General features: G+C 29.2%; 1 long non-coding RNA gene across 1 annotated transcript; it reads left to right on the top strand.

The window, feature by feature from the left end:
- LOC105359796 (uncharacterized) lies at positions 1-27,561 on the top strand. The gene is made up of 3 exons (XR_912785.1): positions 1-886; positions 1,260-1,355; positions 27,270-27,561. It is a non-coding gene; the product is annotated as an uncharacterized LOC105359796 (long non-coding RNA).
- The last annotated feature ends 201 nt before the right edge of the window (positions 27,562-27,762 follow it).

The following is a 27,762-nucleotide window of genomic DNA, read 5'->3' on the forward strand; positions in this document are numbered from 1 at the left end:
CCGCCACCGCCGCCGCCACCGCAGCCGCAGCCGCAGCCGCCGTCGTCGTCGTTGTTGTTACTACTCCCGCGTTGTGCGCTCGCTCTATGTACGCGCGGACATAGATCTTCTCTCTATCTCTCTCACACTCTATCACTCTCTCTATTCTCTCTCTTTCTTTGTTCTCTCTGTGTCCGCCTGTGTGTGCCCGCGTGTGTGTTTACACACAAATATACGTACATGTACGTGTAGTAGGCATGTGTGATATTATTTATATTGATGCATAAATACGTACATAGCATACATACATAAATACATAAGTACGTGGATACGTATGACATGTATTATTGCCACTGTCCTTCGCCCGCACGACGTCGCCGCCTCCTCGTACAGCATATTTGCCAATAATACAAGTGTAATCGGTAAACACGCACGCACGCGCACCCACACATGTAAGCCAATGCGCACGTGCTAACGGTAACCAAATAGTTATGTACGCGAGCACATATATGCATGTGCGTGCCGGTGTGTCGTTTATTAATAATATTGTGCGTGTGTTATTATTATCATCATCAGTGTGTATACGTTCGCCGGCGTACCTGTGTGTTTGTTGTTGTTGTTGCAACGGTGCGCGAGTGTAAGCACGGGGATGATTGCCGCTGGCCAACGCGATCGTTGAGTTTTTTCGAAAAACGCGCGCACGCGCGCGCACCACATCGACGGCGACGACGACAACGACTACGAGATGACGAGGGCGGCGATTCGAATTTAAACACCAAGCCGCCGGCCGCGCAGCTCTCACATACTTGAGTCGCCGACCAAATGGATACGAGATAATGCAACGTCCCAAGTGCCACGGCGCGTCCCCCCGAATTCTAGGAAGATATTGAGGAACCGCGACATCAGTGTTTGTTTCTTTTTCTAAATTCCCTGATATTCTTTATCTTAACGTTCGTTCGTTCGTTCGTTCGTTCGTTCGTTCGTTCGTTCGGTTATTGTTGTGGTGGTGCTCTTTTCTCTCTTCCGCTCTACCTCTCCTTCTCATTCCTCCCCCTGTCGTTCGTTCGTTCGTTCGTTCGTTCGTTCGTTCGTTCGTTCTGTTATTGTTGTCTATTTATTGTTATTGTTGTGGTGGTGCTCTTTTCTCTCTTCCGCTCTACCTCTCCTTCTCATTCCTCCCCCTCCCCTCGCTATTTAACTCTGTCTTATCTATCTGTCTATATCTATTTCTATCTCGGTCACTATCACTATCTCTACCTCTATCTCTATATATCTCTCAGTGGTGGCTGTGCGTGTGACCGAGGATATCTCCTAGATGAACGTGGCAGCATCGTCAGTGCGTGACAATCGGACGCCGAGAAATGGATAAGATCGAGGTAAGCCAACGCACACTCGCGATGCACGCGCACACACATATACACATACACGTACATCACTACACTTGGCGCTTTCCTTTGCCAATGTATGTATAACCCTAACTCGCGCGCGGCGACACGATATTCTGTGCGGCCAGTCCTCCTCCTCCTCCCTCTCATCCCAACCCACTCCCTTCCCATTTCCCTTTACACTCCGTAGCCGTCCAGAGCATCGCGCGCCTCGTCCCCTCGGCCTCCACCCCGCATCACTACCACCGCCTCCCGGTGTCCCGTCGGCAGCAGTGCCGCTGCCGATTCCCCCACCCCGAACCTCCTCATCTCATTCTACCCCACTGCAACCATCGCCGACGAGAAGCAGCCGCGCTCTCGCGTCTTCCCCCACTCACAGACCTTTTGCTCCCACTACGCGGCCTCGACGTCGAACTTGTGTATATGTTGCCACTATAAGCTAGTTTGCCTTCCTCCACGAATTTTTTTCTTCCCGCTCACTCTTTCGCTGCTTCCTTTTTTTATTACCTCGCTTATAATACCGACGTATTTATTTGTTGTTTTATCTACTTCTTCTTCTTCTTCTCTTTCTTCTTCTCCATCTTCTTCTCTATTTTCTTCTTCATCTTCATCTTCTTCTTCATCTTCTTCTTCATCATCATCTTCTTCTTCTTCTTCTTCTTCTTCTTCTTCATCTTCTTCTTCATCATCTTCTTCTTCATCATCATCATCATCATCATCATCATCATCATCATCATCATCATCATCATCATCATCATCATCATCATCATCATCATCATCATCATCATCATCATCTTCTTCTTCTTCTTCTTCTTCTTCTTCTTCTTCTTCTTCTTCTTCTTCTTCTTCTTCTAGTCTTCATCTCCTTTTCATTTTCTAATTTTCCTCTTTTAAACGTTATTGGGGCGACAAATTTTTTACCGAGTTTCCATATTACATCTAGATATTTGGGGAAAGACATTTCAAAGGCTTCAATAGCACCGGAGATCATATCGCACACTATGGACTTTTCGTTTTTAAAAGCGCGTTTGGAATTTTCCAATTAGTTTGTACATTTGCTCCGACTACAGCTCGAATTTCCAATGATTGAGCGAAAAGTATATTTCGATAACGAGTGTTTCGAAACATTTATATGAATGTACTGTAATTTTCCAATGTCATGGAAATAAATTTTAATAACCGAAATTCCTTATTTTTATCTTTGAAGTGTAGCCTTTCCAACCCTCCATAACTTGTCAATGCTTTTTTTTTTTAATCTCAAATTTTTATACATCAAGTATAAATCATCAATAAAATAAATTTCTTTAACTCACTTTTATAAATTGCAATGTTTAACTATAGTAGAATATCTAATTTTATAAAATTTATGTTAAGTATAATATAAACTTATTCAAGTATTGAGGAACGAACTATTTTTATTTCTCCTTCCACGAATATTAAAATTATTTACGGAATATAAAATCTACGGCGGTAACTCTTCCATTTCTATTTATATTATAGTTTACCTTTTAAATTATTTTCCATATTTTCTTTTCATGTAATTACTCTACTTAAAGAAAAATAATAGTAACATTTATAAATATCAAAAATACGTAAAATTATTATTTCACTAAATGTAATGTGAAGTCATAACTGTTTAAAGAGCACCAAACATTGTCTTTTCGCAACTATTTTACGAAAATAAAAATGGCTTATCGGTTTGAAGCAATGTAGTCATTTTTAATTTGAATGAAATGTTTTCGTTCTTTAATAAAAAAAATAGCCTTTAATTAAATCGCGTAATGATTTTGATTGAAATAATTCAAAAATATAATAAAATTGAATTTATGAATCAATTTTAAATGTATTAATTATTGATTTATTTCTCATTCTATCGAATTTTATTTTAATGTATTTTAAAATAGAATAATAGTTTCTCGTTTGGGCTCATAAATTTTTCATTCGTTAATTAAATTAATTGAAGTTAATTTGTTTTAAACTTTTTTGAAATTTGTACGCCAATAAAGACGTAAATGATAATAGTTTATCAATTTTTAATATCTCTCTTTACTCTTTTTTATTTATTAGGATTTTCTTTGACAAGAAGATATTTGGCTTAGAATAATCATTAAATATTCAAATCTTTCGATTAAAATTTTCAACGTTTAATTCTCCATTAAATACAATTAAAATTTGTTGAATAATTTGGAATTTGAAACAATCAAATTTAATATTAGAATTTCCATTCTTCTAGGGCTTATGCTCTTATTAAGTAAATTTTTATAAAAGTAGCGGACCTTATACCATTATCACGTTAAGTATTAGCCAAATCTCTTATTAAACTATTTGCCATTATGGTGGTAAAATAAAAATTCAAATATTAATATTAACGATATAACATATATATTTGTGTGAATCAATACTCTTTATATTCAATGAAATATAATCCTTTGTCTTCGTTATTGACGTTACTAATTATTTCACTATTACGTTTATATTTAATTAGACATCGACCCACGTCTTCCTATATTAGATAGATTTTCACAATATTAGGAATACCAAATTGTCTATTAAAGATAGCTCGAAAAAAATAAACGAAATAAATTATTTAATTAAAATAAAGGAAAAATGAAAGAAAGAAACGAGCATATGCGAGAATATAATCGCGCTAATATTCTAATTCTAAAATAAATTACGAGTCAAAACGGAAAAGGAACGAAAAGCTCGGAAAGAAAATAATATACTTTCATGATTAAATCAAGCCCGAACTGTGTATGTAGTGCGCTAGTATCACTGTCTTTGTTTTGCCAATGGCATCGGTCTCTGACTCTCTTACTCCTCGTATTTCCCCTTCCCCGCATGGCCACCGTTCGCCCCGCCGTCCCGCCACTACCCCCGAGCCCCGCCACACCTCGCCCCATCCCACCACACCAAGCCTCTCTCGGCGCGCGTTCGTGTATATCTGGAATTACATTGGAAAGGATATATACGTGCTTTTCTTTATTGCCGTAATATTTTCGCAAACATTATCTGTTTTATACAAATATACACACGCGTCTGCAATTATACATTTTAAGAGAATGATACCATACAACATATTTATTATTTTTTTCCTTTGCATTTATTTATCTATCTATTTACTTATTTATTTATTTATTTATTTATTTATTTATTTATTCGTTTATTTATTTAGGAGACGTGATGTAATTGCATAAATAGATAAGATTACATTTCTACCTAAATTTTAGCTTTTTGACAATAAGAAATTTCTGTTATTATTTCTAAAAATAGAAATTATTCAATTCAATTATCATACAGGTCTGTTTAGTTTCTGGGAAACTAGACAGAAGCGAATAGCAAAAAACTTTATTTACTACAATACTGCAATACTGCAATACTTGTATAAACTATTAATTTTCCTTAGATTTTACGATAAACAAAAATTATTATATTATTATATTTTAATGCTGATTCTTATCCTTGTTTTTATTAGTTTCTTTATTATTAATAATATTATTATTGAATATATGTCGAATACTCGAGTGTATTTATAAATATATTTTGTTAAACCAAATTTATCGCTAATTCCGGCTGTTTTAAATAAAAAACATTTATCGATTCTCGAAAGAAATAAAATGAATAAGAATTACTGTTTCAATGTTTGTACAAGTGTCTGTATAATATCTCGACCTCTTCTACCTAAACATTTGATAATTTAAATTGTTGAATTATATTATAATATACCATTTTACAATTTTTTCTTGTCTCTTTCTTTTGTGAAAATGAATAGATAATAAAAAAAAATTTCTATAGATATTTGACATTAATTTATTTTTAATTGTTTGTAATATATAACTCACATATATTTCATAATATTCTTATATTTGAACAGCTCACGATACTGCAGTTAGAAATATAAATCATCGATTTTTTTTTTTTTTTTTTTTTTTTTTTTTTTTTTTTTAATAAGCTTTTAAGGTACAACAATTTTCCTCTTGCCGTTTAAACCGGACATTGTACAAAGTATTCAATAAATGTATTATTATAATGACTAACAAATTACGGTATAACTCTCAAAATTTTATATAATTATTTCTTCAGTGACTGTTTTTTTTTTTATTTTATTTTATCTATTAAATGCAAATTAAGTACAAACAATTGTATTAGATTACGATTATATTATTAATATATTAATAATAAATAATATCTACGAATTGCAATAGTATGAACTTCCTCAACTTATTATATAAATGAAATTTAGAATTCATTATAAAATAAGGATACTCGAGGCTCCAAAATTTTTGTAAAAATCAGTGCTACGTTACTTTGATAATTGAAAATGGTTTTCATAAGCCTGCATTTAAATATTAAATAATTATAATAAATAATTATAAATTTATTATAAACTGGATCCAATATAATTATGATAAAGATAGTTGGGACGATTTTCGTGTTCCATGAAAGTCGAACATTCTCTTCGATTCTTAAAAGAAAATTCAAAATGCTCAAACGTCCGTCGGTCTCTTATCTTTTGCGTGTACGTCAAATACGCATCATTATCTACAATATGTACTTGCATTCTCGTTGAAAATGAAAGTTAAAAATAAAGAAAAGAAGAAAATATCAAAACAAAGATAAAAAGTAAGTGGAAGTACTCTTTTGTTTCTCAGAAAATGGGAGAATTTAATCAGTGCGCTTTTCTGCTTCTTCTCTCTTCCTTGTTTTGCCTCCTCTACACTACTCATGCCCCCGCTGCCCCTTACATTTAACTCCCGCGACGCTCGCTGCTTGCTTCTCCCCCCTCCTCCTCCCCTCCCCCTCCCCCTCCCACCACCATCGCTCTAAGAAAGCGTTCACGTACACCGTCTCCTTGAGCTCGCCGCAAATACAAAAGTGACAGCGTGTGGTAAAGGATTGTGAGGTGATGAAGACTCCGGGAGTGGGAGAAATTCGGCGCGCGGAGTAGGGAACCGCGGCTGCGGGTGGGAACGCGAGTTTCATGGACAGGGGGTTGGTGGGATGTGACGGCGAAGAGGGAAGGGGTGTACGATCGCGCAGTCAAGCATCTGGCTACGAAAGAGCGAATGTGTGCTTGTATATACACGTTAATCTCTCTCTCTCTCTCTCTCTCTCTCTCTCTCTCTAACACGCACACACAATATGGTGTGCGTGCTCTCGCGCGCTCGTGTGTGGGTGTGTGTATATGCGGATGCGCGCGCGCATGTGTTTGTACATGTGAACGAGTGTATTCGAGACAAGCAATGCCATTAAATACTGGCGGTAGTATTTTATCGATATCTGTCTTAAGCTTCGTCTGTCTCTGTTTTTCTATTTAATTCAATTATATCGCTTTGATTGCATGGATTTTCTTCGTGTTTTTTTCTGCGTTAAGCAAATCATTTTCAATATTCAGCCAAGAATATTGTTATGTTTATCAATTATGTTCTACTTCTCGTTCTTTAACACATTTTTCATACAAAACCGATTAATAATTATGTATCTTTCATTTCTATTCGGGGCTATTATTTTAACCTATTTAAACAGTATTCGTGGACAATTTCAAGGATTCTAAAATTAGCATTTTTAATATGATCGAATATGAATCTTACGATTTTGCATTATTTTAAATTTAAATAATAATAATAACAATTGTAATATGAACATATTGTTTTTAACCTGCTTTATTGGATATAATACAATGGCAGTGGCAGTGCATAGAGAAAATAATTGCTTGGTACATTATATTATTTTGAAAATAATTAAATAGTAAATACAATTATCGAAATTTATTTTATTAAAAATAATAATAAAAAATCATAATAACGTAATGTGTATAATTGTAACGATTAGTAAGCAGTTAATAATAAATATGGATTATCTTTTTTTATATTATTAGTGGTTTTATATAATTTTCTCATTATTTCACATGTTTCTGAAATATTAATATTATATTTTCGAGATATTTTAATACAAATATTCTTAATACTAACTATTACTCACTCATCTGATGCATACATTTAAAATTACTCGTTCGATTATGTAATCGTTTAAGAAATACATGTATAGATAAAATAAAGACTTATATTTCGTTCATTTTTTTTAATGCAAAAGACATTTTAGATCGCATTTACATTAGTCACTTAAATAAATTTAAATCGAGGTGTTCTTTTTATTAATTTTATAAATAACATTTTTTATAAAATTATATTGATTATGGTTTATCAACGAAACGTTTATCTTTTTTCATTTCTTTTTTTTTTCTTTTAAATATATAGTAATTTATTTTTAAATATTTTCCTTTTTAAACGATTTTTTAAATTCACTCATGTAATCGTATTACTACACTTTTTCATTTACATTTCATTTGATATTTTATGGTTCGACCGTTTTTCTTTCTCGTAACACACCTTTATTCCAATTTCAGTTTAAAATATTTTGTATTCTTATTGAACAAATTTTCATCTACTCGACATTAAGTTATTCACAAATTAACGCAATTAGATCAGCGTTTTATTTTATTTCATTTTTTTTTATATATTTATAATCATTAAATCTTTTGTTTTGAGTATTTAAAGATGTTACTTTAAAATTCTTCCTGAGTTTTTTAGTTGAATTTAAACTTACGTTTTTATTTTTGTCGCTCGAGTTGTGATGTTGAATTTCTTCTTTTTCTTACTTGTACGCATACATACTTAACATGTACATACGCATATCTACGCACGCGCGCACACACAGATGCCTCTTCAAGTTTTCTTTTGAATTTAACTTTCTTTTTCATATTTTAAACTTAACTTTATCCTTCAAATTAAGATTATCTTCTTTTTTTGTATTTTATTTTATTAATATTTAACCATTATTGATATATTATAATATCTCTAATTACTTTAACTCTAAATTAAGCATTTTAATATGTAGCAAACATGCGTAAAAACAGATTTATCGTTTTTAATTCTGAATAAATCTTGCCGTACATTTTAATTTAAATCATATAGCCGATTTTTTTTTTTATACTTTTAAGCTAAATTAACAATATTATAAATTATTATCATATATTATTTCTTATTTTTCTTTCTATTTTATTTGCACATTTTTATACAGAATTCTTATCGATTGGAATAAATATTACTTTTTAATTTTAAATTTATAGTTTTTATTAAGCATAATACACGTTTCCATTTATAATATTGCGACAAAATTAAAAAAGCTAATATAACTATGCTCGGTATTTAGTTATTTTATAATAGTAATTATTAATAGGAATATGATTTTGTTTAATTTGATACATTTCATTTAATAAAACAATTATTTTTCTAAAAACTACATTCATAATTATTCCAATTTAGAATGATGTTTTTTTATTGTTATTGTTAGTATCGTCGTCGTCATTATTCTCTTCTACTTTTTCTCGAATTTTTTGTATAGCCGAATGAGCTTTTGTACTCCCATAACATTTTTGTTTCTCTCGCTCACTTACTCACTCACGCAATGCATATAGAATTCCCTTCTCTGTTTCTCTAACTCGCAATGCCTGCCTATGTCTTTCTCACTCTTCATCACTTAACGTCTCTTTACCTTTACTGTATCCGTCTCATTCCCTCGAGCAGCGGTGGCGGTGGCAAGTTACCCCCTCCGATTTCTTCTCCTTCCTCTCCCACTACGACTTCCCTACTCCTTCCTTTATCTGTACATCGTTCTCTCTTCCTCCTGCTCCCTCCCTTGGGCCTGCTCGTATACAAGTCGTGTCTATCTCTTACACTGTATATGTAGGTGGTATTCTCTCTCTCTTTCTCTCTCTCTCTCTCACTCTATCTATCTATCTATCTCATGTGTATGTTATGCTGCTCCATGCTATAGGAGCGGATTAAAGAAGGGGGGAGGCTTAACCAAACTCACTATAAAATTATCGAGTGCTCCGATGTTTAACACAAAGTGATTCCTTTCTTTTTTTATAATTTAAAATTTTTATGAGCATTATACTTTTCAACAAAGTAATGAATATTAAAGTAATGCTAATACTTTATGAAAGATATTGTTTTCTACAATTTATTTGTAGTATGTATTATTCATTTTATTAATATTTTATTATTACAGATGTCATTTAAAATATTAAGTTTAAATAAATTTTATCTTTAGTGGAATAGTATTATATTGCGCATTATAAGTTTTCTATCTCAGAGAGAGAGAGAGAGAGAGAGAGAGAGAGAGAGAGAAAGTGAAAAAAGATACTATTATATTTTAAAATAAAATTTTATTTTATAAATTCTTGAATTATTTATCATAAAATTATATTATTGGGTATATAATTTAATACGGTTATATATACGTATATTTTATTTTTGATGATATTATATATATGTATATATATAATAAGTTATAAAAAATATTTCATGTGGATTTATTTTCAAAATTAAGATTATTATATTTTAATTTTAAACAAGGTATGTAATATTAAATACTAAAATATTTTATTAAGATGTATTTTTTAAAAAATATAATAATATTGAAATTTATATTTATATTTATATAAATAATAGTTTAAAAATTTTACATTAATTTTTTTACTACTCCAGGGAAAACTTATTTTTACTATTTTCTTTTATGTATTAATAGTACGAAGTACTAATATGAAAGATATATTATAAAAATATGGATTATATAAATTTTGCTTATAATGACTGTGCTATAAGAAAAATGCATTTAAGAAAAAAAAACAGTTATACACAGGAGAAACACTGCGATCCGAATATTTAAATCTTGATTTCTTGCCATATCATACATCCTCCACATTCTCAACATTTTACTTCTGACAATTCTCAATCCACCACTATTCCACTCGATCTCGACTCTGTATCCGTTTCTCTGTGTATCTTTCTCCCACCCGCAACCTCCTTCTCTCTCTCTCTCTCTCTCTCTCTCTCTCTCTCTGTCCCCTTTGAGTCTGTCTCTCTGTATCTCATTGGTATGCTTGCTTATTCTGTCTTTCCATTTGGGATAAGCTGTCTTCTTCGCCAGAATGTTCGTTGCCGGTCAGTGGTCGTTAGGTAAATTACACAGCGTGTAATAGAACGTTACCAATAGTGTAAAATACATCGTTTTACTTTCTTGAAATACAATGTTGTAATGTACGTGATACGTGACAGCTGCTGATCATAATAAATTTTAACGGAAAAAGTAGTAGCAGGAAATAGTATAAAAGTAATTATGTAAGGAAAATATTTTATCGATTTGTAGTTTAATCACTTTACCACCGTGTTCTATTACTTTAATATATCAAATGCATTTAATAATTATTAAGATATTTTCAACGAATATATAAATTATAAGAAATATAAAATTCCAAGTAATTTTAATATTTTTCTATAATTTATAAGTTATCACAAGTACATTTCAAAATAATATAAATTACTGTATATAACTACAAAAATGCACATAATATTCACATAAATAAATTATTATAATAATTTGTTAATTTTTAATCTTTAAATAATATAAGAATAAATAATAGCCTGTAATATGAATCTATTATTTGAAAATTATAAAAATACAAATTTTAAATAATTTTATAACACCGAAATGTAATAAAAATATTTATTATACAATATTATTAAAATAAAGTTAAAAATAAAACGTTAGTAAATAAAATAATTGTTCATAATATATGCTGTCAAATAAAAATATTAATATTTTCATTAAATTAGACCTATTGATAAACAAAGTGTAAGCTTCTGTTTCGAGTAAATAGTAACTTGAATCATTTAGGCATTTATGATTTTTGATCGATAAAATATTTATTATTAATAAATAATTGCCTCCTTCAGATTAATTATTATTTTCAAATTATTATGCTTTTGATGATATGTTTTATTGTTAAAACATTTGCTACAAATGATTCAGCAATCTGTTCACATTTTCGCGAATGAATTTTTATTTACAAAACAAACTATTAAGGCATAATTGAATTCTTTGTTCAATTTCGATCATTTGACGCAATTTTTTTGCTTCATTAAAACATCGTCGTTCAAAATACTTAACATTTTTTTTCTATATTTCATAAGATCTATACATAATAAAGGCTATGTTTAACAATTAATTGTACAATAACTTCACCGCTATCATTACAGTTAGCACAGCGACTCTCTTTCATTTCTATAATGTCGATTAGGTAATATTAGCTGGGATTTAATAAAACATCGTATTATATTATTATCTATATTGAGTATAAAAGAAAAAAAGTTATTTCGGTCATTAACATACGCATATATTTGGTTGGTTAGAAAGATATAAGAAATAAGTGTTATCATATTCATTTTTACATCTGTTATTTATTAATTCACGTTATCCAGCTACACAATCAACATTACATACATAAGCAGTCTTTTTCATAACTTAAAGCACTGTAGTGTCGCCGTCACATTGGGTTTGCCGCTCTGCCTGTATGAGTACCTATACGTGTACCTTCTCGCTTCTGTATTTATAGACGTGCCTTAAACCGATTTAACGTGAATACATCTGCCCCCCTCTCCCAGCCCTACCGACGACCACGCCACTTCGATGCCCTTCGCAACACTTGGGCATAAGTGAGAGTTGGATCGCCTTGCACTGCATGCGAAATAGAGGGAAATTAGAGAAAAAAAATTTTCTTTCACCTCAACCAACTGTCATGGGAGTGATGTTGTAGGCGTTTCTCAGTCTCGAAGGAAAATTTTACCCATTTCTAGCGTGTGTTTAGCATTGTAAAGATAATCTTAACGAAAATCTACAACTTGGAAATGGAGGTGGAAAGAATCGACCGATTCTGCGCTTTGTCTCTTTTCCGTTTTTCCATTTCCATTAAATATCAAAGCATTTGTCTTACTTATCAAATATTATTCTATGTTACTAAAGATTAATTATTATTATTGGCTAGTCGAATGTCAATTTTATTCGATCAATTTATTTATTATAGGACTTATCAATTTTTGTGATTTTATCGTTAAAATGTATTTACGAAGAGACAAAATTATTGTAGTGAATGTCCAAATCTGTCGTACTTAAGTAAGTAATATCATACTTAAGATAAAACACAGAGTTATTAGAGGTAGTACATAATAAAGTTTTGCTTGGGAATAATTAACACGCAAGCAGCCATTCGCTTGAGCATATAATTTAACTTGAGAACTACATTCTACATTCTTACAATTTACCGTTGTCTGCTTATACCGGGGGATAAGTCAGTGAAATAATAATAATGAATGGTAAATCAGAAATATTGTGCAGGGTAATAAAGGAATGCTTTATAAAGTAAATTATTTTAAAGAAATTTTATTTTAGGGACCATAATAATGATGTGACACTTTCAAATTGACCCAATATTGATTTATTCCAATAGTAAGTGCATAAAATACAGTAACTTCGTATTCGTCTTCCACAATAAAACAGTCGTATAAAATCGAGATATTGTGCTTGCATTTCAAAAAATATCGTATACTTACATGAAAGACAAAAATGTTTCCATATAATAATAACGATACTGACACAAGCACCGCTCGCTTTTATAATTTTCCGCTTGCGGGACGGGGACGCCTGGGAAGAGGGAGAGAGAGAGAGAGAGAGAGAGAGAGAGAGAGAGAGAGAGAGAGAGCGAAGGAGGGAAGAAAGGAGAAACAAAATGTGAGAGCCTCGCCGTACGGCTGCTGGTCGGTGTGTCATGGCATTGCTATACCATAGTCTGTTATACATCTGTGCAATGCACAAGAGCATGTAAGTGTGCGTGTAGATTTGCCTGAGTATGTGAATCGATAAGCGTGAAGTACTTTTGAGGTTTTTCTCCCTTTTTCTTTTACTTTCTCTGTTTGCCCCCCCCCCTCTCGCTCTTAGCCGGCAACTGTGAAAAGATGGATTTTTTCGCTTTTCCTTTTCAATTTGTTGCTCGTTTCAAATAGGGCATTTTGATACTCTCTCGGATTATCTTTATATATGTTTCACAGGAATTCTCTACATATTTATTTTTGTTTGTTTGTCTATATTAGTTTATTTATGGAGATATCTGCTATTGGATATAAGGCTGCCCTATCTCTGAAATGCAAGTGGATCAGATACCTTTGAATTTTTAAATAATTAATTCAGATGATTGTTTTATCTTTTCACTGAGAATTTGAAATTAATTAAAATTTTTAATTAAATTTAACTCCTCAGCATTTTATATTATTTTCGTACTATATATATATAGTTAGTCAATTTAAGGCACTGCAATAATTTCAATTAATACATTGTTTGTACTTCTTACGTAACAGGTACTTTGAAAATTTACATAAAGTCGAAATTTGTCGTACAGTAATATCTGTAAAATATATAAATATACTGTAAGTAATACATTACTGAAATAAAATAGCACATTCAAACTATTTATAAATTACCATAAACTATCTTTTTTTTTTTTTTTATTTAACTAAAAATTATACCATAGTAATGTACTCTATTTCTCGCGTTTCTAGTGATATCAGTTTGTTTTAAGATATCTAAAACAAATTAGATATAATTTCACATGAATTACATTATATATATATATATATATATATATATATATATAAGCAGGAATAAACTACAGGAAAGTACCGAACTACTTTCTAATTATTGAAATTGAAAATTTCTCCACTTAAATAATAAATACAAGATTTACTATAATTTCATAAAATTCACTTTATTATAATATTAAATTCACTGAAATATTTACATTATCTTCAAACATTTATTTCGATTAAAATTAACATTAAAAGGTCAAATATTACTATTTCAATATTACGATATCATGAGAGAATTTAACCAATAAAACAATAATTAAAAATTATTTCTAAATACATTTGTTAAAATAATAATAGACAACTATGTAATTTTAGATTGAATCAAAGTGCACATAATAAAGAAAGGGGTACACTTTTCATTCTTGGCTCACAAATGTCGCATTTTTCCTAAGATTCGAAGGGTAAAACAACACGCGAAACGATAACAAAAGTGTCGATATTAATAATTTACTGATAGCAAAGTTCGTAGGCCGCATGTAATGCACTTTCAAATCGCCGGCGCTAAAACGTCAATGTATCCGGTTTGTAAGAGAGCGGAGCGGCACAAATTGAAAATATACATTTTAAAGACAAGATCGATAGTGACGCTCACTACGACTTCATAGCTGATGAGTCATACCAATGATTCTGTCTATCCTATTTTCTTCTCGCTCTCTCTCTCTATATTTCTCTCTCTCTCTCTCTCTCTCTCTCTCTCTCTTTATCTGCTTTTTCCTTATTTTTAAATGTAAATCGATAATTTTTTATTACATATAAATACCAGTGCTTTACCGTTGTTTTCATTTAAAAATAATGATAATAAAAATATAAAATTTTATAGAAACACAATACTTATGTTATTATATAAATCTGCGCATTTTTCTACCGTTTCAAATAATGATCTTTAATGTGCTTCTAAATGATTTTGAGGTCAGATATCAAGAATTTAAAATTAAAATTTTAATAGTAAAAGTAGTTTATTTAATGTAACAAAGCCAAATATATACAGCTGATTTTTCAAGTTATTTAAAAATTCTTTAATGAATATTTAAAGTAACATTGTTATTCACATTAAACTTTTTAAAGATATTTATTTTAAGAATAGGTTTTTCAATATTTATTATTAATATTATATATATATATATATATATATATATATATTCGTTTATATTTATTATACAAAAAAGCTGATATTAATTCATCTTTGACATATGCTGATGATACTACACGAGGTATTGTATTTCATTAATTTTTATATTTATACCAAAATTACATCAGTATGTGAATAATTTACAAAATATTTGTCCTATTCTATAATAAAAGTAAAATATTTCTAATATGCCCATATATAACATTTATTATTCTTCATTACTAATATTAATGTGATCTTTGCGATATATCATATAAAAAAATAGAAAAAATAAATTTTAGAAATTATTAAAGAATTTCATAAAATTTTTTTTTTCACTATTAATATTGCTGAACATATTTCCACTCAGTGATTAATCTGAATCTCTCTTTTTTTACAATATTTTGATATTGCATATAAGCTATTCAAAGTCATGCTTCATTAAAATATTCTTTTTAATATAATAAGCAAAATTTATCTTAAAAATTTATTTTATAAATATTATTGTTTTTAAGCTTTAGCGTATATTCATTTATATTTGTACAATTAGTCTACATGTTTCGTTATTTTAATCTTTAATTATCTTTTCTTATACACATGCATAATAGAGACTACGCTACTTAATCATAAAGTAATACTTCGAATGTAGCGAAAACTATAATATGATATAATTGGTAATTTTATTTCAATTTTATATAAAGAATATATTGTGATTACTAAACGTCGAAAATTATATTTTTATTTTAAAAACGTATGTGATAAGTAAAATAGTGTAAGAACATGAATTATGTGATTTTTACGTTATCTCGGTTTTTTCTTATCATTGAATGACAATAATTATGCTGAGATAAGACATACGTTTTTTCATTTTATGTATTTACAACAGTTTAAAAAATATATATGTATATATATATATAAAATTTTCAGTTATTATAAATAAATAATTTAGAAAAATTAATGAAAGTGATACATTTATAGAATAAAATACCGTTGTACGATTAAAAATAGAAAATTAATTATTTTGAGCTGAGTTATCTCGAAGAAATAAGCATAATCGTAAAGTCAGTGAGCCAAGAATTTAAACTGCTTGACCTCTTTATAGTGAATTTAATTAGTGCTGTAAATTATTAAAAATTCTTAAATTAATAAACGCAGGTGACTCATAATAAAGTAACATAATTACAAGTTTTAGGCAAAGGCGTATACTTCGAAACGAAGTAGCAAACATCTTGTTATCGTGTAAATCTTTTTAATTTAAAAGTAAACGAATAATCGAACATCTACTGATTGCTTAGAAATTCTAAGAGCGCATCATATACTCTTTCCTTATTCAGATTGCAACAATTTTTCCAATACGCAAAAATTCTAAAAATAGTATTGCCTAAACGCCCAATAGAATGGCGCAATTTTGGACAAGTAAGAGACCAGTGGATAAAACGGCAGATGAGAGATATTATAAAGAAATAAAAAGTGAATCCTTCTCACGGACGTAAAAATATTTTGCCAGTAAAAGAAGAAAAGCGAATACCATCTCTTTCATTTCGCAGGCTTGTGTCCGTAATTATAATCTAAAGCCGAAGGCTCGTGTCTCGAAATGTACCTACGTACACGCACATGTAAGCGCACGTTTATGGCTTTTCCATAGGTGTGCGAAGCGCTGCAGGAAGTTGCACGTGCACAGAAGGAAGAGAGACGAAGAAGCAACGGACACGCACACGGACGCAAATGGCCCGGGGGTACTCGCCAAGTCTCCCCCCCCCCCCCATTCTTATACACAACACACGAACGGAACTGCTACGCTTGCGCGCGTGTATCATAGTTCCACTGCTTGCTCGCTCTCGCTCCTCTTGAAAACTCGTTTCTTCCTCCTCTTCTTATGTCTTTTTCACTTATTTTTTCACGCAATTTGTTTCACGTTCTGTGGATTATTTTAATGTTCGAAGAGAACTTTCTAAAAAATTTTTTTAAGACATTACATTTTACTATTGTACTGTGGATAAAATACATGCTCTCAATGATATTTTAAATTTCTGGTTGTCATTTGAAAATGTAGTTATATATAAAAATGTATATATATATATATATATATATATATATATATACATATATATATATATATATATATATATATATATATATAAATATTTGATAGAACTACTACTTATCTCTAATGCTTATTATTATTTTTTTTATCTACCCCCTCCCCCTCCCCCTCCACTCTTTTTATTATTAATAATTTCATATTTATTTTTTGTGAAATTCTTTAAAAACTTTTTATTAACTTCTAAACGTTTTACTAAAATTTTATTCATTTATTATTATTTACTCCTCACCAATGTACACCTGTTATAAATAAATAAAACTAGTCTTTATCAATAGGTATATTTTATTACGTACTTAAATCACAACGATATTATATTTACTTTACAAACATTTTATTTACTAAAAAACAGAACTATGATATTTTATATCTATAATACTTTATTTCTATAATTTTGTGCTTCTCGTTTTATTTTACAATCTACTTCCATCATCAATCAATAAATAAAATAGTGAACTATTACATTTTTTGCATTCTGAAACTGATTAGTATCTCCGTATTTAATTTGTACGTATTTTATAATTATTGCATTAGAAAATCAAATGTATAAAAGAAAATATTTAAAAGAACAATTATTAATCTGTTTTCAAATTATATATTTAAATGTTATTTTTGCTTTATATTCTACATTTTGCTTATGTATAATTTTCATAAGTATTTTCTCTATATTGTGTTGTAAACTTTTAAATGCCGTAAACGGAAATAAAAAAAAAATGTAATTACCCATCTCTATACAATGACTAGCTTAAAAACTTGTTTCTTTATCAATTTCGTATTCAAGTTTGTTTTCCGCTTTATGTATTAAGACGATTATAAAATATTTATAAATGTTAATGTTTAATGTATATTAATTGATAAATATAATATAATATATTTCATTTATATAAAATATAATTACGCCATTATTATATAAATTATAAATTATTATAATTGTATATGTTTTGATTTATGTGTTAAAATACTAATATCAATAAGTCATCTTCCCCTACCCTCTTTCCAAACAGTTAGTAATTTTTATGAAAATGTTATGAAGTTACTCGATATTTTAAATATAAAATTGAGTTTATCTCTTCATTATATTTAAATTATACTTACTTTTCCAATAATTTACTTAATTATTTTAAATAATTAATTTTAAATAATTATTGTGCAGAATTGTACTAATTTTCATTTAATATGTAAAAGAATTTTTAAAAGATTTTTTATTACTTTAAGATACGAGGTTGTATGTAATTAAAATCACTTTCTATATTCTGAAAAGAATACACGAGAGAGGAATGTTTAAGATAGAATGTATGAATACAGTAAAAACAGATACGATAAAATAAATTTTCATTTTTGTTTATTAATTTATATCTACGGTTCTAGCAATATGTATTTGAATAATATTTAAACATACGTTGATAAAGACCGGACATAGCAATGTAAGTCATGATGATTATATAAGCATGAAGAATGAACTTCATATGTACGAGTTTTATATCTTTTACTTTTTCATACTCAAAACATTAATATATTTCTCAATTTTACTATATATTAGATATATATATATATATATATATATATACAAAAGAGATTATACGAATAAAATGAAAATATATATTAGCGAGTGCCATACAAAATTGCATTCGATTAAGCTTAACTTTATATTTAAAATGTTCTTATAAAATTAATGCTATTAAAAAGAATTTGAGACTCTTATTTCACAATTATAGCTTTACTCGTTTTAAAAGAATCGAGGAAATAATAAATAACAAATATTATGAATTGTTCATATTTTGCTTACGTGGTTCGAAATATTGGATATAAATATTTATTATCATTACAAATATAAGTATTTACAAAGCAAAGAATAAAAAACAATTAATTAATATTTTAAAAATATTTTTAGCTTCTACTTAATCACGGTTTACTTGATATAGGATAAGAGCGACAGTAACTGCATCTGTGCCAGTTCACTGTGCTCTGGATATTTCGCTTTAAAAGTATATAAAATTGTAATTAATAATGTAAACTAGGTATGTATTAATTTATTTTATACTTATATTGTGTTCCTATGGGCTAGCGAAGCAGCACCAGAATATAATAGCATGCTTTCTTGCTCTAATTATTTATCGAGCAACTGATTAGGAATTGGCTTCAGTATTATATTTTACAAATAAAGTATTAAGGTTTCCAATATATATATATATATATATATATATATATATATATATATATATATTAAATACTTTTATGGTAAATTTGATTTTATTGTATTTTAATAAAGATGTTATTTTAATTTTTTTTTTGTTTTTGTTTTGAGAGAATCACAAGTTTTCAAATTTAATTATTTTTGAAATAAATTATATTCAATACTAGGTGAAACAAATAGAATTAAAATTATGCAAATGACTTAATTAAATTGATACAAGCATTTGACCCGATTATTATTATAAAACATAATTTATAAAGTATCATTTTGAAATCTTATTGGATTGTTTTGAAACGAGAGCAGGCATTTTATTTTAAAACGCATAACCTCTATTTTTCAAACGTGCTAAGAATCTAAAACACTGTCATTTATATTTTTATCATTATAACATTCAAATTGATTACATATCTCCTAATGAATTCTCACAATAGATTATAACTACTATTTCATTATATTTTATGCAGGAGACTAACGTTGCCTTTCACAATATTTTTGATTTAATAGCTTTTATTTATTTTATGATGCATTTTCCATATTTCTAAATTGAGTATAAAATAAATATATAAGATAAAAATAATTTTACTATAGTAAGGTACAATAAAAATTTAATTTTCAATTAATAATTATTTAATCGAATGAGAATAATGACACCAGTGTCTGCATGATTTAAGACAATTGAAAATTACTTACAATATATAATTAATTTTTTCAACGAACACTCATCTATTCTTTATCTGAAATCATCCATTTAATCAAATGGTAGATATCTTTAAATGCCAAACGATATATCAAAAAGAAAATATAGAGAAAAGAATCACGTATACATAGCGTAAACTTAAAAGTCAATTTAGTTGACAAAAATCGTCTCCTTCCTTCCTCAACTCGGCAAAATTAAACAAGCGCCATTCATAAGTTTATCCAAGCACAAAACAAGCATTCGCGCGCGTGCAATTTCACGAAAGTAAAGCGCGTTCTCTGTCTTCTTTCTCTCTCTCTCTCTCTCTCTCTCTCTCTCTCTCTCTCTCTCACTCCCTCTTTTGCCTCTTTTTCCCTTTCTTCTCTTTCTCCCTCCTTTTCTTATTCTCACGCGTGCGCGCTCTCTCTCTCTCTCTCTCTCTCTCTATCTCTCTTTCGCGTTCCCGCATGCTCTTTCGAATAGACAGGAGTGAGAATGAAAGGGAGATAGAGAGAGCTTAAAATATTTTCGTTCCTTCGCCCGACGTCTGTAAAGCAAAGCGTCGCAAATACATGTACTTGGCTCCGTGTATTGGTAGAAACATGCATTTACACGGACAGCACATAACGGACTTTTTCTTTTCTTCGGCTTATCCAATAATTTGCTCCTTGAGCTAGTATCAGTGAGTATGTATTTATGCACTCGTGCGCGCATAAAGGCTAACGCCATGGTAATGCCTGTGTGTTAGGCTTCTTCTACAATTACTTTAAGATATATTTACCATTATTTATCAATAGTTTATTCTCTATCGTATCATTGAAATAATGCATATTATTAGAAATTATTGTATAAAAGTAATTTATCGCTTATCTTCGAGATATAATTATTACGATACCTAATAATAATTACAAATGTTTTGTAATATATAACTAATAATTATTCTATGTAAAAATTTGAAAGCTGATGAAATAAAGAAATGCAATGTTTATTTATATCAACCGAGTTCCTTACTACGTTTTATTATTATTACAAAATGGATTGTTTGTCCCATAGCATTAAGAACAGTAACGATAAAAAAAAAAAAAAAAAAAAGAAAACAAAAAAACAAATATAATTGTTCTTAATATGTCATAAATTCAATATTATTGTAGAATGGTCTTTACAGTTTATGTATTCAATCGCGTGTTCTCTCAACATTTTGAACTCACGCGACACTTGGCCGCATGCGTAGCTGTATATAATACGATGGACGAATAGTTATCGGGAAGTCTCTCATCGTTTTCTTTTTTTTCCTGCTTTTATCGTCGACGATTCTAAAAATGCATTTAAAATTAATGGACTTTTTACTTTTAAAATATCTCGACATTCGTGTTATTTTACGTATGTTAATTCTAATTTCAAACGATTTCATATTTTTAACTATAAAATTGATGGCGTAACTTGTGAATTATGTTATTATTTTCATCATTATTCGAGATATGAACTTTATGTAAATATTATATACATAAATTATATATATATATTGACACTGAAACATTAATAAAAATTGTATATCTTTATATCGTTGTTCGTATTTGATATACATAAAACAATTATTATTATTATTATTATTATTGTTTTTCTTTCTAAATCAATTAATTAATCTAATGCATAAAGAATTTTTCGCCCTTTTTTTTTTTTTTTTTTTTTTTTATAATTATTTAACATTAAATTTATAATGTTATAAATTCTCTTACAGCCGAAAGCTAATAGCAATTATGTTTAAAAATGTAATTCATTTTATAAAATATTTAAATAATATTTAAAACTTGCAAGATATCATTTCCTTACATTGTAGCGTTATCAATTTATATAATGACAAAATCACTCATTTAGATAAAATATTTCTATCGCTGCAATAGTTGCGGAATCTATTGTTACACGGCCGACTGATTGCCCATGTTAACCGGCGATAGGTGCATCATTGTTTGGATCGATGACGGCCTAGATGGATAATCATGTAGGGCTCCATTAACAGAACTTATTATGTAGAAAGGTAGAGTTGAATAAAATTTAAGTTTTTGCAGACTGTGGATTATTTTAATAAAATTATCGATTCGTATAAACGATAATGTGCATATAAACGAAAGATTATGTTATGGTTAATAGCATTACACATAATATTTTAACGAATATTTTAATCGTGAAAGTCTGGAGCAATTGCTAGACTGATGAAATATTTTAGATGAGAAGTGTAACCCATATATATATGAAAGCAGTATTCTAAAACTTATTCGTGTAATCGATAATAATTTTTGTATATACTATTTAGATGTTTTTACATTAAAGCAATTATAAAATAAAAATAAAAAAATCATATAAGCGTGTAAAAATATTTAAAAGTATTCATAAATATTTGTTTAATATATATATATATATAATTATATATTGCACACGCTTCAGCAATGATAAATATACTTGTAATAGTAAATTTACATTGATATTTATCTATGCTTAAATTTAATTTGATGAACAAAAATTTTGTATACATCGAATACCCTATTTGAAATCGTGTATAAACGAATGGCTCAGTAAGTAAACAGGATTTTACCTAATCAAATAGAATAAGCACGGTCTTAAAAAACCACATATATGCTATAGCTCTATTCAAGCCACACCCACTTACATTCATATGCGCATGCTTGTGTTCGTAACTGTCTATGCATGCGTTTACATGGGCGCGCGCGCCAGAAAATATATTCTAGCATTTTAAATCATTTAAATTGAAATGAAATAAATATTATGAAGATTTCAATAAAATTGAATAAAATTTATAAACCTTTGTAAAGCAGACATATTTAAATATACAAAATTCAATTAAATTATTATTTAAAATATCATTCTTCATTTGCTTAAACATTTTTGACAAATGCTACATTGTAAACTTCAACGTCTCTTTGAAATTGAAATACTAATTATACAATTGTATGTTTATTTATTTTATACGATGTAAAATAATAGTATAAAAATACATTAATAATATCAATTTCACGATACAAATTCTGTAATTGGAAAAACGACATTATTTTGTTTATATATACTAAGAATTAATCTATAAGCTAAAAAGGTAATTAAAAATTTTTACTAAACATAGCGATATAATAATAATTTTGTTACTATGTAGCATAAATTATTTCCTTTCTTATTTTAAATATATAATTTCAATTTAAAATCAGAATATTCTTTACAACATAATATGTATTACACATCGAGTTGCCTATTCATTTAAGCAATAATCTAAATATATTTACACGTTTTATATTTGATATCAAAAACGAATTTTAAATTGTACACTTAAGAGTTTAACGTAAAACAGTTTGTAAACATGTAAATAATAAATTTGATATATTTTAGTTATTGTAAATAAAATGTAGAATGATAGCATAAAGAAATCATAATTTATTTTAATATACTGTTTGTTAATTTTTGTTTGCTTTACAAATACATCACAATTTTTTTTTTTTTTATTTTAATACAAAGAACACGATATTCTTGTTATTAATAGTTCCGTGGATAAATAATTTTTTTACAAAATAAATAATAATAATCAGACCAACATAAATAAATAAATAATATTAATAACAATAGTAATAACAAGTGTAATAATATTAATGAATAATAATAAGAAAATAATAAAGTTAAATGTATTAATTATCCTTTGCTGCTCTCAGTACTTCATAGTATCTAATAGAATTTACTTCTGTAGTTTCTCCCTCCAAGCTTTTGTCATTCTTCCTCCACACACTTTTCAGTAAATTGCATCGTGAGAAAGCGTGGAAGGGAAAGAAAAGACAGCGAAGCAATGAGAGAGAGAGAGAGAGAGAGAGAGAGAGAGTGAGAGAGTGAGTGAAAGAGGGTGAGAGCGAGAGGGGGAGCGAGAAAGGGTGGGACAGTGGCGTTAGGGTGAAAGGAGAGAGAGAGAGAGAGAGAGAGAGAGAGAGAGAGAGAGAGAGGAAAACAAGTGTCATTCTACAGAACCGTACTACACATCTATATATTTCGAAGTTAAGCAGGATGAAAAGGAAGAAGCAAATGCAAGAAGAATACGATACGGGAAGCTAGTACAGTTGTAGAAGCTGTAAGGGGAAGAAGAAAGCATGATAATGCACAAGTGTGTGTAGGTGTTGTATCCGTCCGTGATGTGTAGCATAATATGCGCATGCGTGTAACACGATAATAACTGATAAATAGTTGGTTATTATTTCTATTTATGATGGCCGAGACTTGATTAGGTTACTTTTTATTTTTTGATGAATACATTAGTTAGAATGTGACTTTATTTCTAATATATTTCTTGAGTTTGTTTTATAATTAGTAATTAATATCTAATTTGACTTATGTATAAATAAGCTTCAGAAAGATGAAGCCAGAACATAATATATATTTACTTTTTAATTATGTCTAAGTTAGTATATTATAAAATAAAAGAACAAATAGATAATACGATTATATCATATTTTGTCTTTATATCAAACTTAGTAAACCTATTCTTATATAGATATATATATATATATATATTTTTTTTTTATTTTTATTTTAGAATATTAAATGATTATTTAAAATTTATAGTATACATATATATATATAATTGATATATATATATATATAGTATATGAGTATGTATATATTTTTACGTACTAAAATGAATAGGTTAAAAATTATTTTTAGCGCCTTTGTGGCGCTGGAGTAAAATGAAATCGAATTATTTAAAATTCAAACGGAAATATTTAAATTTGTGTAATATAAGCTTCAATATCATATTATTGATAATTATTGTGATAAATCTATGTAGAAATTAATTATTAGATATTTTAAGAAGCATTTTAAGTTAATAACATAAATTATTTTTCTTGGTTATTTAAAAATCTTTTTCTATTGAAAATAAAAACAATTATTGAAAATTAATAAACTATTTAAAATTGGCATAACAAGTTTTATAGTTAATTAATTTTTAAGAAAATTTCGAAACTATAATGCTTCTTATTTTTTAAAATTTATTTTCTGAATTTAAAGGAATTCACGTTTTACTTTTAAAAATGATTTGGAAAACATTCAGACATATAAGGGCACGATACATTATTCTTGATTTTTCAAATAAGAATTTCAGTACATCTTTGGTAACTGAGATTTTTTTTTTTACAAAAACGGTTCCTGAGATATAACGTCTTTTTTTTCAAATAAAATAAACATAATATGGTTTCTTTGTCTTTAATTAACAGTTTTTGTTTAAAATAATTTTTATAATTTTATTACTCGCATTTCTACACTTAATACTAATTGACTAAATAACTGATAAACGACTCGATTTATTAATTATTGTATAACCCAAGAGAAAGTGGGCATTGTGGGCATTAGCCTGTGTCTTTACGCGAATTTAATCATTTATTTAAGCTGACACTTAATCTATCGGCAAACTGTACACGTCATAATGTAAATCTGACTGAAACAAAAAAGATAAAAAATGTCATTATAGCTGTGTATAAATTTCACAAAGGATTTCAAAGCCACTGCATTAGTTTGTATGCAGTAATACTAATACTAATCATTACAATGTAATGTAAGTGAGGTTTAGTGTTTGTGCTATCTATGATTACGGGAAGACTACGCGCACGCTCCGATAAATTTAAAAAGGAAATTTTGAAACCTGCAGGTGGAGGAGTACGATTCATATGTTCGATCGGGGTCAGACAGGTGAAGCGGACGTCAATCTACGAAGGTCCCTGATGGCTGCGAGTGACTTTGCCCGATGCGCCTTTGCGACGAGGTTGGAAAGAGAAAGTAAAGTGGGGTGTGGGGTGAAGCGATAACTTATGGCCGAAGGGGTGGGGTTTAAAGAAAATAACTATCCGTGACTTTCGCGCCTGACTGTACACGTACGAGCACCCGCCTTACGCATTAGTGCTGCGCTGAAATTCTAATCGGGAGAATTAGTCGGGAGCGAATACAGTCGTCGACAAAAGTCGCCCTGACCGCGTTTTCAACCGAGCCGCACGTCCAAGTTATGAAATCAATCGTTTTGATCGTAGCTCGGCCTTTTATCTTTTCTTTTCCCTTTTTCCATGCGGAGGGTTTTTTGCTGGCCCACTATAATACAGCGGCTGCCCCTTCTCTCCTCTCCCCCCCCCCCCCCCCCCCCCATATTCAGTCCAACCTACCCCACCCCACCCCTCCCCAAATCACATTTTAGTCATCGCTCGTGACCAATTCATCGTTGTAATTTTATTTTCCTAACGGATCTTTAAGGAAATTATATGATCAATGAATTTTATGAATTATTCTACTTGCTTATTTACCTTTTACGGTATGCCGTAGATCGTAAATTGTGCAACATTTATAATTTTAATTTTTTTTTTTCTCCTTCTTCCTCCTTTCGTTTCTTTCGTTTCTTTCTTTCATTCTTTCATTCTTTCATCTCTTCTCTCTCTCTCTCTCTCTTCTTTTTAAAGCGTATTAAAAAGGAACAAAGGAGTTACGATGTGTATGCTATAGTAAGAAAATAATTATCTCGGTGTAAATTTCCCAGTATTGTATAAACAAGATACCTCGTTTCGGTGACTGAAAAAAACAGTACTTCAACTGTTTAACGTTTTTCCTCGACAATTCAATGCGCATTTGAACGGACATAATTTTACAATTACTCATCGTGTAATTCAATTCAATTCCATTAGCTTCCAAATAAGGAGAGTCGCCAATTTACATGCACTTTTAAAATTAAAATTATTAATAATAATTAGTAATCTTCGCATCGTAAGATGTTATACAAGCCTTTAAATGCCTTCTTAGACTGTTCTATTTATTTATACATAATCATGAAGGCACTGAAATAACAGCAATGGCACCTAAAATGTTGTATGAATTTAACGAGGAGCTGAATTATACTATTTCGTATCAATGCATACGTAAAGGCTCAATTCGAAATATGAATATCTAATAACTACTAACTACTAACTTTTTCTTTCTCATTAAATCTCTCTTATTTTATATTATCTTTTTTCTTTTCTCGAAATTCAAACGTTAAACGAGCAGCTGAAAATATTGGCAACCGAGTAATTTTTCAAGTTTACTACGTAAGCAATTACGTAAGAAGAATTGACACGACTAGTTATACATGCCGTATAACTTAGCAAAAGTACACACGATAAATTAAATAAACAAAACTAAAATAGAACAAAAAATTGGAAGAAGTTTAGAATTTAAGTAAGCGCCATTCTGTTGCCATTGAGAATGATACTTTTTTTTTTTAACAAGTGCAATGGAGAAGAGAAGAAACGACAACTGCTGAAAAAAATAGACGAAAAGAAGGAAACAGAATAAAATGAATGAGATCGCAACAGCGCCGGATGAATGAAAATATCGATATCAATGAATATCTGACTGTACATAAATCGGAAACAAACTAGGAAAACAATAGTTGGATAACTAAATAGGAACAAGAGAAAGAGACACTGAAATGAAGAAGTGTATAGTGTATTCATCGGAGTATTAGACAATTTTGTATATTGAGATACAACGTAAATATTCTGGAAAAGAATTCTGTCAATAAAGGCGTATTCATGAACGAATGAAAGTGAATGCTAGATTTATATTTATTTTACACTTCCTATATTTTAACATTTGTTTATATTATTAATTAATAAATGTAATGCTTCTTTTATTAAAAAGCTTCTTATCATCTAGTGTTTATACTTGACGGAAGTGTGATATTATTCTACTTTGAATTAGCAACATTCGATATGCGAAT

The sequence above is a fragment of the Ceratosolen solmsi genome, unplaced genomic scaffold (genome assembly GCF_000503995.2).
Source record: "Ceratosolen solmsi marchali unplaced genomic scaffold, CerSol_1.0 scaffold29, whole genome shotgun sequence".
NCBI lineage: Eukaryota > Metazoa > Arthropoda > Insecta > Hymenoptera > Agaonidae > Ceratosolen > Ceratosolen solmsi.